The sequence below is a fragment of the Lampris incognitus genome, chromosome 13, assembly GCF_029633865.1.
Source record: "Lampris incognitus isolate fLamInc1 chromosome 13, fLamInc1.hap2, whole genome shotgun sequence".
NCBI lineage: Eukaryota > Metazoa > Chordata > Actinopteri > Lampriformes > Lampridae > Lampris > Lampris incognitus.
The window spans coordinates 14,961,372-14,975,090 of NC_079223.1; positions in this window are offsets into that span (position 1 = coordinate 14,961,372).

Here is a 13,719-nt window from a genome sequence, read left to right on the forward strand (position 1 = left end):
TGATAGCAATAGTTGAGAGAGAGAGAGAGAGAGAGAGAGAGAGAGAGAGAGAGAGAGAGAGAGAGGGAGGGAATGACATACAGCAAAGGGCCCGGGCCAGATTCAAACCCAGGCTGCCGCAGTAAGGACTCAGCCTTATGTGGTACATGCTCTACCAGGTGAGCCACATTACACCTTTATGACACAAATACGGACTCTCTTCTGGAGGTCCCTTTATTTATCTCATTCCATTCATTCCTTCTTCTTCATTACGTACAGCAAGACCTGACTTTTCCCTACAAGTGAGATCAGATCACACGTGTGAACAAATGTAATGTGTACATACGAGATGTAAGATGGATGCCCTCAAGCAACTCCCTCAACAACCCAAAGAGGACGACATGGCAACACCACCTAGTCTAAGAGAAGTCCAGGATGCCATCTGGAAGATGAAAATCAATGAGTCTGTTGGTCCTGACGGAATACCAGGAGAATACTGAGGGCAGGTGGACTTAAATTCTTCAGATATATCCATGGAGGACAGTCATATTCGACGCTGAGTGACCGCCGATGAATATGTTCATGTGTTTGGGAGGTTTGTGAAGTGTACTTCATTAGTTTATCTAGCAGGAGAGATGGGCATTATTTCAATTAAATGTATTTAAAATACACATTTAATTACTTTTGAGTATTTTGTCATTTGTATTTTACTAGACAGAAAAAAATTAGATGTAATTTGTAACAAAATACTTTAAGAGCTTGTATTTGAAATACATCATTTCATATGTAATTTTATTCTCAAATAAGATATTTCTATCCCCAGGTTTAAACTGTAGAAAAAACTACTAAAATAAGCCTAATCACAGTCTTTGGCTAAATGCAAGTGAATCACATGACATGTCCTGTCGGGTCCAGCAGCACACTCATTGTTAACTACCGTATTTCATTTGTGTTCCTTGTAATCAGTAGCTTGAGGATAGAAGCTGCTTTGGTGTTTGGTGCAAATTTCCCCTAAGATAAAGGTATGTAGTCAAAATATGATCAAATATTGCATGCTAAGGCAAGCTTTCTGAATTACTCTAAAATACAACAAAAGAAAAGAGCAGTTAGCAAACACATGTGCTCTAGAACTGGCAAATATACTTATTAGCTAGTAATGTTAGCATACCAGCTATGCTATACATCACAGACACGCTCAGGCAGCCTGGAACAGTGGCATCTCGTGGTTAGACATATGGGAAGCTTCATTAGCGAGATTAATTGTTAGCAACTTCTTTAACTCAGAACAAAATTAGTTTCTAGCATAGCTACATTTAGATGTTTTATAGCGGCCATTCTTAATAGTTGTCAGGGAAATAACTTGTGCAGTCCTCTTGATGATAAGGATAACATGTAACAACTAAAAATCTTTCATTCTGATATTTACTCTAAAGCTAAATGTTGTTCATCTTTTTGTACAACACGTTTTACAATATGGACTATAGAGTTAATAAAATTCAAAATGAATTGACTCCATTCCTGAATAATGCTTAGTGTTTAGTGTCTACTATGTGAGTTGTTAGTGTTTTTTGAATGCTGTTGATTTTAAGTTGCAACTGGTAGGCCTAATCAATTTAATGGTATCTTTGTACATTTTTCTTTTGGTAGAAGTCAGTCATCTCAGGGGATGAGTGGCAATGAACCATCAGAGCCTGGCAAGGCTGGCCCATCATCTGCCACATCTGCAAAACAAGCCACACCAATGCTGAAATGTGCAATGCTGGATGGGAAATACTTGCAAATAGTGAAGCAGGTCCCAAATGAAAATACAGAGGCATCAAATTTTAAAACCCACTTGAAACGAAGGCATCCTGACAAAATAAAGGAATTTGAAGACCACAAAAGAGGAATTTGCCAGAGGGAAAAGCAAAAAAACAAAAAAACAGGACCTCATATAAACAAAGTACTCTCTTTGAACATGGTCCAGTGACACAAAACAAAGTTGACTCTCTAGTCACATCCTTTGTCACTAAAGGCATGTACCCATTGGCCACTGTTGAGCATAAAGAATTTATAGACTTGGTACAGGGACTTTGCCAAGGTGCTAAAGTCATGTCCAGGAGGACACTCGATGAAGACTAATAATAAAACATTTTTTTTATATAAATTTATTTCTGATTTTTCCCTTTTTCTCCCAATTTAGTGGCCAATCAATCCCTATTTTAGTTCAAACACCCACCCTCGTACTACATGCGTTCGCCAACTGCATCTCTCCGGCCGGCAGTCTCGAAGGAGACGCCTCGCCACTTTCGTGACAAGGCGAATCCAGGCCGAACCACTGCTTTTTCCGCCCCACAAACAGAGGCGCATTCATGTGACGAACACAAGCCGACTCCGCCCCCTCCTGAAGACAGCATTGCCAATTATTGCTGCTTCATCGAATCCGGCCATAGTCGGATCTGATGAGACCGGGGTGTGAACCCCGGTCTTCAGTGGGCAACTGCATCGACACAAAGCCGATGCTTAGACCGCATAAAACAGCACAATTTATGGAGAGACTTAATTGCATACAACATGTTTGCCCCACTGCAGATATCTGGTCAACTAAAAAAGCAAGTTGTATGGGAGTCACTGTACATTGGATACAAACAAACACACTAGAACGTGAATTGGTTGCTCTTGCTTGCAGACATTTTTCCAGTCCACATACATACAATCACATTGCAGAACTATTGGAGGAAATCCATTCAGAATATGGACTCACAAGTGACACTATTGTGTCCATAACTGACAATGTATATCATATGTATATGTAACTTCCCAAAAGCATTGACAGTTCAATATCACAGTCGTTCGGAGAAACGGGATCTTTCATTTGTAATAATAGATCCAGAGGGAGAAATGTCAGTGTGCTATCATTCTACCACCTCACATCAGGTATTCCACTCAAAAAATGAGTTTGGTTTCAACTACTGATGCCAAAAAGGGCACCTAAAGTCAATTTAACTCTCTTCAGGCTGAATCATTCATCCATGGCAAAGTCTTCAGCCCTATGGAATGCCTCTGGCACACCGAAATATGCAGAAATACTCTAACTTGACCAACCAGCAACTGAAGACACCCTGCATTTATAGGTGGAATTCCTTTATGGCTCTGAGTCAGCTGACATTTCTTCGGGAGAAGCTTCCTGAGTTCATGCCTGCCTTGCAACTCCCACTGTTCAAAGAAGTAGAGCTTGATTTCCTTGAGGAATATTGCAGTGTACTCAAGTCCATTACCATTGCAACTGACCGTCATCAAGGTCAGACCTCATGCTACTATGGTGATCTCATACCTACTCTCTTTGCTGTTAAGGCTAAACTACATGACCTGCAAGCTTCAAACCTGCGGTACTGCTCACCTATCTTGCAAGCCAACACAGCTGGCTTTAAGAAAAGGCTCAGTAGCTTCTTACAGATGAAGACTGACGTCAATGACGCCATCGTGGTTACAGCAACCCACCCGTTTTTCAAGATGAGGTGGTTGCCTAACAAACTAGCTGCAGAGAAGAAGAGGATGCATCACTTGTTTCTGCGCTCAGCTGAAGAGCTTGGCCATGTGTCAGAAAGCGAGACTGCCTCATCAAACACAGCTGAAGAGAATGAAGAGGAATTTTGTATCTTCTCTGACCAGGTTACGGTTAAACTACTCTCACTTCAGTGTTTTAAGGTTAAACTGCAATTTCATGAATTAATCATCAAAAGTGAATATTCATCAATTAACAAATAAACGAGTCGCTAGTTTCATGTCACATTTTTAAGATATTAAAAATCCTTGAATTTAACATAAATTCATAACCTTGTTTCCCTGTTTGCCTTTACCGTTTCCAATCCCAACAACAAGAACTGAGGGCCAGTTGGGCAGAGAGATGTTGCCCAGCCACAACAAAACAGAGCTGGAGACCCTTCACTTTCTGGAGGACCCCAGAAAGGACCTTTCCTCGCTGGATTCATATCCACTGATCAAGCTACTCTTTGTGAGATTCAACACCACTTTGCCATCATCGGCACCAGTTGAGCGTCTCTTCTCCTTTACAGGCATTGTTTACCACCCTCACAGAAGGTGATTAACAGCTGAACTGATGGAGAAATTAGTTGTGCTGAAAAACAACTAAAACTGAAATGTTAAAAAAAATTGTTTGATATTAGTAGTGCTGAAAAACAACTAAAATGGAAATGGAAGGACTGCGGTATTAGGGGATACATAAAGGAATATACCCTTTTTTCGGTTGCTGTTGGCATTGGGGGGAGGGGGGTGCTTTTTTCTTTTCTGCTATTTTGTACTATATCATGTTCTTCTGTACGTATTGGGTGACAGGCATGGGCGCAAGTCCATGAGTACTGGGATGGCATCCAGCACTTTACTTGTGCCCCCATCCATAATGTTAGTGGTTGTGTCAGGAAGGGCATCCGACCTAAGACTTTGCCATATCAGTATGCGGATTGACAAGACCACATCGGATCGGTCGAGGCTCACTACCGGATCAGTTGAGGCCTGGGTTAACAATGACTGCATTGGTGCTGTGCCCTCACAGGGTATTGATGGAAACTATAAAATCCACCATGGCTGGCGACCCCTGAGAAACAAGGAGCAAGCTGAAAGAAGAAGAAAAGATCATACTCTTCTGTAAAGTTGGAGATCTCAGAAATTTACTTACTCCACTGCACTTACATGTATTGCTCTTGAAAAAGGCATCTGCTAAATGCCCAGTTTTATTGTCTTCTGAAAGATCTAGTGCATCACTGTGGCCTAACTGTTCAGTAATGATCTAGTGCATCCCTTTGGCCTAACTGTTCAGTAAAGATCTAGTGCATCACTGTGGCTTAACTGTTCAGTGCCCCCAGTTGCATTTCAACTGGCTGTTCACTCAGTCATTCAATGGTCACTTTGACTGACAGAAACCACTCAGCATGCAACCCTGAATTCACAGCCTCCCACCTCCAAGATACCTGGATTGTCCACTTCAAATCTACTTCTTCTTTCAGCTTATTCAGAGTTTCTCAGGGATCACCACAGCAGATTTATAAGTTCCATCAGTACCATGCTGGGGGAAGGCACCAATGGCAGCCGTTGTTCACCCGGGCCGTGACCGATCCGGTATGGTCATGTCAATCCACATACTGATTTGACAAAATTTTACGTTGGGTACCCTCCCTGACACAACCTCTAACCCTATGGACAACTTCGTGGCAACTTAGAATCTATGATGTGGGGAAATTAGCAGAGCTCATCTTTTCAATGGAGGGGGGTTACGGTCAGACCCATAAATGCCTAAAATGTGATATCAGTTTGTATAGAATGTGTTTTTGTATTTTCAAATGACAAATTACTTGTTTTTTTTTTTGGAAAACTTTATTTTCCGATTTTCATATTTTTTTGAACCGGTATACAAGACGCACGAACAACCAAAAAAAGAAAAAAGAAAAAACAAGTAGGAGCCACTCCTCCACCCCCAAGGCTCAAGAAGAAAAAAAGGACTATGCGGGGACTTCTTATTCCAATTCCACATAATAACTATGTTTTTGAAGACAATATAAAATTGTACACATATATCTGTATAAATATTGTCATTACAACCAGGCAAAAAAGTACATTCAATAAAAGGGAAAGCCTTCAATAAAGTCTATGAAAGGACTCCAGGTCAAAGCAAAGTTTTTCGGGTTTTACATATTTACTTACCCTGGATAACTTTGGTCGCCTGTCAGGCTATAAGATAAACTATTCAAAGAGCTTGCTTTTTCCGAATAACCACACTGATAGAGACTACTCTAGCTTTCCATTTAAACTTGAACACAAAGTAATTACATATTAAGGAATCAAAGTCACCCATACAATGGGGAGGTTATATAACCATAACTTTAAAACACTATTAGAATGAACAAAACAAGATTTTGAAAAGTGGTCAGTGCTGCTAATTTCATTAGAAGGCCGCATTAATATAATTAAAATGACAGTCTTACCCAGATTTCTCTATCTTTCTCAAATGATTCCCATATTCATACCGAAGACAGCTTTTCAATAACTACATAGGTTAATTTCATCATTCATCTGGAACAATTCAAACTCCAGGATGAAGAAGATATACTTGGAGGTCCCTAAGGAGACAGGGGGATTAGGCTTGCCTAACTTTATTTGTTACTACTGGGCTGCGAACATTGTAAAACTTTTACATCGGGCATTTACATATAAGAATAAACAGGGCACAGATTGGGCTCACACGGAGCTCTTATCCAGTCCTTTACCGATATTCACCCCTCCACTACCACATAATCATAACATACAAATAACAAACCCGGTGGTTAAAGCTTCACTTAGGATATGGCTACAGTTTAGGAGGCATTTTGGATTAAAGCATGCCAGCGGGCTTTTTCCAGTAGCAAATAATCAATTCTTCTCATCATTTGTTAGATAACACATTTCAACATTGGCATAGAAATGGACTGGTGTTTTTCTGTGGTCTATTTACAGATGTTCACCTCATTTGAAACACTTACCAAATACCATAACATACCCAGATCCCATTTTTTTAGTTACCTTCAAATCCATAGTTTTACCAAGAAAGTGTTTCCCTCATTTCCTTATCTGCCACCCAGGAGCTAATTAGATGTTATTCTGGAGCTAGATCCCTTTGGGAAAAAACATGTCTCTACAATTTACAGACTGATACAGGGATTAAAATAGATATCCTGGGACAAAACAAAAACTGCATGGGAGAGAGATTTGGGTGTGGAGCTTTCTGAAGAAGCATTGCGGGACAGCTTAACTTGTATACACACTTCCTCATTGTGTATACTACATAGGTTAATTCAATTTAAGGTGCTTCACCATCTTCACTACTCAGGGGACAAGCTTGCCAGAATCTTTCCCACCACAGACCCTGGGTGTCCGAGGTGCAGCCATAGTCCAGCCTCGGTGGGACACGTTCAGGGCATGCCTCTCTCTCAACAGTTCCTGGGGACATATATTTAATGTATTCTCGCAAATCTGTATTTCTCATACCAGTATTTTTTAATTTGATTTTGATACATTTGATGAGCAAGTGTTTGAGATTTGTAACAAAGGTACTTTTTGATGTATTTGTGCCCATCTATGTCCAGCAGTTTGTGGTTTGTTAACCTTGTGTTTCAGTGAAAAGCACCTTTTAACAAAACATGAACATTGTAAGGACACAAGCACACCAATCAATCAATCAATCAATCAATCAATCAGCCTTTGTAATTCTGACAAATGACAATCTTACTATTGCTTCCTGTTGAGTACATTGTGGGGTCATCTGAAAGCCTGATATCAACCAAATCAAATCAAAATCAGATGACGGACAACCATGTCCGTGCTGTGACTGGTCCTCACAGTTGACTCATTGGGGACTTGAGGAAAGTGACACGCACATATAAAGCGTGTGTACTTCACTTAACCTTGAGGTTTCTGTACTCGGGAATGACAAGCTCTCTATGGGTAAAGTGGTTTTCTCCTTCTCCCGCTGAAACAAAACGTCTTTCTCCCAGAAGACATGCCATGCCCTATGACACGACCAGAGGAAAATCAAACTGAACCAAAAACGTAATAAAACCGTAGACACGGTTTAAATCCCCACAGGCCCAGATCGGTTCCCTGCCCCCCGAATTCGCTGCAATATTATCATTATTCTATATTCATTCATTTGGCGGCGGCGGCGGCGGCAGCGTGACTGAGTCCCACTTACAAAGACAAATAAGAAAAATAGTCACGACGCCACGCGGAAGAATCCCAACACGCCTCCGCGTCGCGTTACACGCGCGTGAACAGCAAGCGCAACTCAGCAGAGCTTCACGCCAACTGTCCTGGGGAAGTGAACTCAACGTGACGTCATTTTCACCCCGGCAGCTGCAGGAGCTCACGAGGGGGGGGGGTAATAAGGGGGGGTTTCTGACGTGTCGTGTGACCTGACCGATATAAAGGAACTTACATGTAGGGTCACACACGGGAATGGGGGGGGGGGGCGTTTTGATTTGTCAAACCCTTCCAAGAGTTTGACGCTCATCAAGCTTATCAGTAAAATGTAGAGATTATGTTAACATGGTCGCTTCTCTAAACACGTATATATAACTCCTATTTGGGCCCGACTCTGTCCCTGCTAGCGCTTGGAGACAAAGGGCGTTGGGAATTGTTTCGAACGGTTGTTCATTTCGAGCTAAAGATGGCAGCCAGGCCGGGCTGTCAGGCTAATTACTCCCCTACTTCCGTCTTCGAACAGCGGGCGAGTCAACATGTACAGGATGTACAAACTTAACACGGGAGTCGCTTCGGTTAGAGAAGTCCGGCGAAGTACACGAGGCCTACCTGCGTCGGGATGAGCCGCCGTGCCGTCGGTCTTTCGTGGTGTCTCAAGTTACCTGGTTGGTTCCTCTGCTTCCTTTCCTCTCTTGTTGTTTACACCTGGATATGTAACACACCACCGCTCTACTGGGAGCACACACACACACCAACACACACCTTGGTTGTTCCTTGGTGTCCAGTAGGCTGTTAGCGGAAGCAGTTCCAAAGTACACCCTTGTTCACAGGTGTTTCTCAGAGCTCACTTCCCATAATTAAGCCCCAACCAGCAGCCCTGTGCACACAACGCTGCCCCCCCCCACACACACCTCTATATCTACATGTTGTGTAAACATAGATGCACACCTTGACCCAGACAGAGAAACCTGCGCACACACATAAAGGAATGCACACGTTCAAGGATACACTGATGAGCCAAAACATTATGACTTCCTGCCTAATATGCCACCAAAACAGCGCCGACCTGCCGGGGCTTGGACCCTACAAGACCTCTGAAGGTGCCCTGTGGTATCTGGCACCAAAACATTAGCAGCAGACCCTTCAAGTCCTGTAAGTTGCGAGGTGGGGCTGTCGTGGATCGGATTTGCTGGTCCAGCACATCCCACAGATGCTCAATCGAATTGAGATCTGGAGAATTTGGAGGCCAAGGCAACACCTTGAACACTGCATCGTGTTCCTCAAACCATTCCTGAACAATGTGTGCAGTGTGGCAGGGTACATCATCCTGCTGCAAGAGGCCTGTGCCATCAGGGAATACCACTGCCGTGAAATGGTGTACTTGGTCTGCAGTGATGTTTGTCAAATTGACTTCCACATCAATCAATGAATCAATCAATTTTATTGAACAAGTTAAATAAAACATAGTCAATAAAAACAAAGAAAGAAACAAAATTACCCGCAACATATAATCAACAAATAAGCAACTCAAATAATACCAATCGTGTTCAAAAGGGGTAAGAAGAAGCTGAGAACTTGTCTAGTCCTACCCACCTTAAGCGCAAGTTATACTTTCCGCGTACGCGAGGGTCGGCGTGACGTAAATTTCGTCATCAGAGGGTGTACGCGTAGGGTCCGCGCGGACATCAGCGTATCGCCAGTTTTTGCGCGGACAAGGGCGCAACTGCGCACGCGCTGGTAAACAAAAGTGGACACCGACTTTGAAGAGAGGCTGTGTGAAGAGGTCCGTCGTTAGCCTCATCTTTATAATTCGTCATTAAAGCACTACAAAGATAACCAGATGTGCACAAATTCATGGAAGGATCGATTGTGATTGCGCGGCCGCACACCATTTTCTTGCTTTCCGCTTTTTCCTTTCTATTTTCTCCAATTGTGCTAAATACAACAAATAAAGCAGCTTTTCTTCTTCGTCTTCTTCTTCTTGCGTGTATGTCGTCATTTTGCCCAGAAATACGTAACGCCGATCTGCTGCGCATGTGCGAAACGCGTACTCCAAGCGGACTCCAGTGAAGTATGACGTGTTCGCGGGGTCCGCAGCTGTCTGCGTACACGTCCGTTCTGGAATATATCCAGGCCCTTATACTATTCATGCATTGATAATAGAAAATGAAAGTTCAATTTACAGCCATCAGTGTCCGTGATATCTATCTCAGCCAACTCAGACAAATCAACCAATTTGGAAAAAAAAAACCCAAAACAAAACAAAACAAAAAACACATGAATGGCCGGACCAGAGTTTCCCAGCAGAACATTGCCCAGAGCATCGCACTCCCTCCACTGGCTTGTCATCTTCCCATAGCGCATTCTGGTGCCATCACTTCACCAGGTAACGCCACACATATATACGGCCATCCATGTGATCTGAAATAAAACGAGACTCACTGGCCAGGCGACCTTCTTCCACTGCTCCATGGTCCAGTTCTGACGCTCGCGTACCCATTGTAGGAGCTGTCGACGGTGGACAGGGGTCATCATAGGCACTCTGACTGGTCTGCAGCTACGCAACCCCATACGGAGCAGGGTGCGATGTACTGTGTGTTGTGACACATACCTCCCATCACCATCATTAAAATTTTCTGCGACTTTTGCCACATTAGGCCTTTCATCGGTTCGGACCAGACGGGATAGCCTTCGTTACCCTCGCGTATCGATGAACCTTGGGCACCCAACACCCTGTTGCCGGTTTGTGGTTTGTCCTTCCTCGGACCACTGTCGGTAGGTACTCTCCACTGCTGACTGGGCACACCCCACAACCCTTGCCGTTTCAGAGAGGCTCTGACCCAGTCGTCTGCCACAACAATTTGGCCCTTGTCAAAGTCGCTCAGGTCTTTATTTCTGCCCATTTCTCCTGAATGAACATGTTGACTACAAGAACTGATTGTTTGCTTACCATCTAATCTACCCAGACCTTGACATGTGCTCTTGTTTGGACATGAGCAACGTTATTCAGTTCACGTGAGTGGTCATAATGTTTTGGCCTTCTTTCTGGGGCCGCCATTATGTGCTGAAAGTGGACAGCATTCACCCTACTGGAGACGGCCTGGCTCTTTTGTCAAGAATTACAGATTGTTGTCTTGCTTGTCACCAGGGACTTATCATTCAGCAGGTCTTAGGTGATAAGGGAGTCTACAGGTTTAAACCTAGTGTGGATGTGGAGTCAACTAGTTTAGTTAATATTGTAACGATCACGGATGAATACACTCGGTAGCCCTTGGCTAACGGGTGGGACCCTTTAGTCGACTGGTTAACATTGTCGTCCGCGGTATGGAATACACGAGTTCGCGTCCCGGCTGTGACGGTCCCCTCCATCAGATGCGGGTAATGTAACGATCACGGATAAATAGGCTCGCTAGCCCTTGGCTCACGAGCCTATTTGTGTAACGTGCACGGATAAGTGGACACGGTAGCCCTTGGCTAACGGGTTGGGCCCTTTAGTCGAGCAGTTAGCGATGTCGCCCGTGGTGCACTCCACTCTGAAACTACTCTGACCAGAGTGGTGAATGATCTTCTATCTATGGACTCTGATTCCACTTCTGTGCTTCTCTACTGGACCTCAATGCAGCTTTGACACCACTGATCACCTGTATACTATTAGACAGAGTAAATTGTAATTTTGGTGTCTCTGACTTAGCTCTCTCTTGGCTTAAGTCCTACTTATCTGGAAGAACACGTTGTGCCTGCTATAATAATATCAAAATTCTCTAACGTTAAATATGGCATACCTCAGGGCTCAGTTCTTGGCCTTCTACTTTTCTCTCTTTAAATTTCACCTCTTGGCCAAATTATATGCAGTCATGAGAGTAATGCCACAGTACATGTTGTTTACCAGCTTCATGACATTAGCCATGCCCTGCACAATGACTCTTCTGATTCTATTTGGCCATGGCTTACCAGAAATGTTGATAGCTGAGTCAGGAAAATTTTTATGTTCTGCCTATCCTGTGTGATTCTGTTCCTAATGCTGATGTTTAATTTCTTCTTTCAAATCTTTGTGTGTCTCAGCAATTACTAAGACTTCACTCCAGTTGACACAAAATGTCCAAATTCAGTCCAATCCAGTGCCTGCTAAACTATCTGTCCCATTATCAGAGAAATACGCGGACTCTCCTGATCTCTCTGACTCTATCTCAACCTGACAGTAGCGACTTTGATAATGGTGATTCAGACGATGACATGTATTCGAATATCCTTTTCTAGAAACACATGCACAGAAAATACAACTGGAAAAACTAATCATTCCACCCATATCACTGTAGCCCCACTCCTGCATTCAAGTATGCATATTTACATCCATGCCAACACCATTTTTTTCTGGTTTTCATTGCTGCCCCTCTAAACTGACTGCCCTAGGTCTACATTATCTCTTCATTCTTCACTGTAAACCTCCCCATCATTACCTTTTCAGTTACCATCTATATTGGTCCTATAAACTTTGATTTGACACCTTTCCTATGTTTATGAAAGTTGAATATTGTAAACATTTCAAACGATGGGTTGACTGAACATGTGATTTGAAATATATGTTTCTTGCCATGTAGTATGGAAAAGTACCTGGAAATCATGTGATTGCTCTAATAGACATTCTTTCCATTATTGCTCATCTTGCAAAAGTTTGCATCCTAGATATTTTTCTGCTAATGATTGAGATCTAATCAAGTATTTCAGTGGGCATTAATTTCCGAGTTGATCTTACGATCAAAAAGGTGGAAACTGTGGAAGAATTTATGCTTATACTTGCTGGACAGTATATTCTATACCTGTACTTGTTGTACCAGTACTTTTCCACCCATACCTTCACCTTCTCTTATTTAGTCTTCACTTTGCTTGTTTTCCCTCTACTATAAAATACTGTTCAACTTTTTCCTCTAGGAAGACTACAGATATTCACCTTGTGCATACTTTGTACTCCTCCCTTGGCCAAGTCTTAATAGACCCTTTTACAGCCTACGTCATCAAAAAGTATGCGCGCGCATTTAGGCAACGGAAGTGAAACGCTACCCCCAGGTCTCCCGTTCATTCACGGATTCAGACGAGGAAGAGGCGATTACAAAGTTTATTCAGAAGTATAACCAGCATCAAAATGTCCGGTTGTTGTGTGTTTGGCTGTACGAATCGCTACTCTACCAACAGCGGACAGAAGTTTGACCGAATCCCGACGGGATCACGGCCATTTTAGAGCAGCCGGAGGCGCCTGTGGCTGCAAGCCATCAAACGTGTTGATGAAAACTGGACTGAGGACACGATCCAAAATGCTGGCGTTTGCAGTGCCCATTTTATATCAGGTAAGTTATCTATCTACTCTTTGGTTTCACTGGAATGCCTGGTTTAGATGGAGACTAATATCTAAAGTAACCGATAAGCAGCGTTAGCGTTAGATGAGTTATCCAAACCTTCATTCAAAACAAAGTGCTCGAGAGTTTCCCGTTCAGTTCCTCTCATCATCCATCCATGTTTTCAGGAGGAAGTGATATCGCACAACATAACATGGCTGGTCAAAGTTTGACACAAATCATACTTATGAACTAGATGATGATGATGGCTGTTTCTCAACAGTGTAATGACCCTAATAGTAGTATAACTGGTTATTTTCTTGCCCGGTGCAGGATTCGATACGGGGTGTACTGCACCACAAGGCGACATCACTAACCACTCGGCTAAACCCGTTAGCTAGGGGCTAACGTGTCTTATTAGTATTTTACAGTAGAATCAGCTTTCCTTTCTGACATCCATCCTATTCCATCTAAATGAAGGTGATAACAGAGCCTCAATCTTCGCCTGGAATTTTTTTCTGAAGGGAAAATCTTTCCTCAAGCAGCATCTGTCATAATCATTTCCCAAGACGCGACGTTCCGTTTTTAATTTGTCTCTGTAGAAATGAGAGCCATGGCCAGACGCCGTAATCAGGAGAAAACCCTCGCCTGGCTTATATGGTCATCTCTAATGACCTCGTGG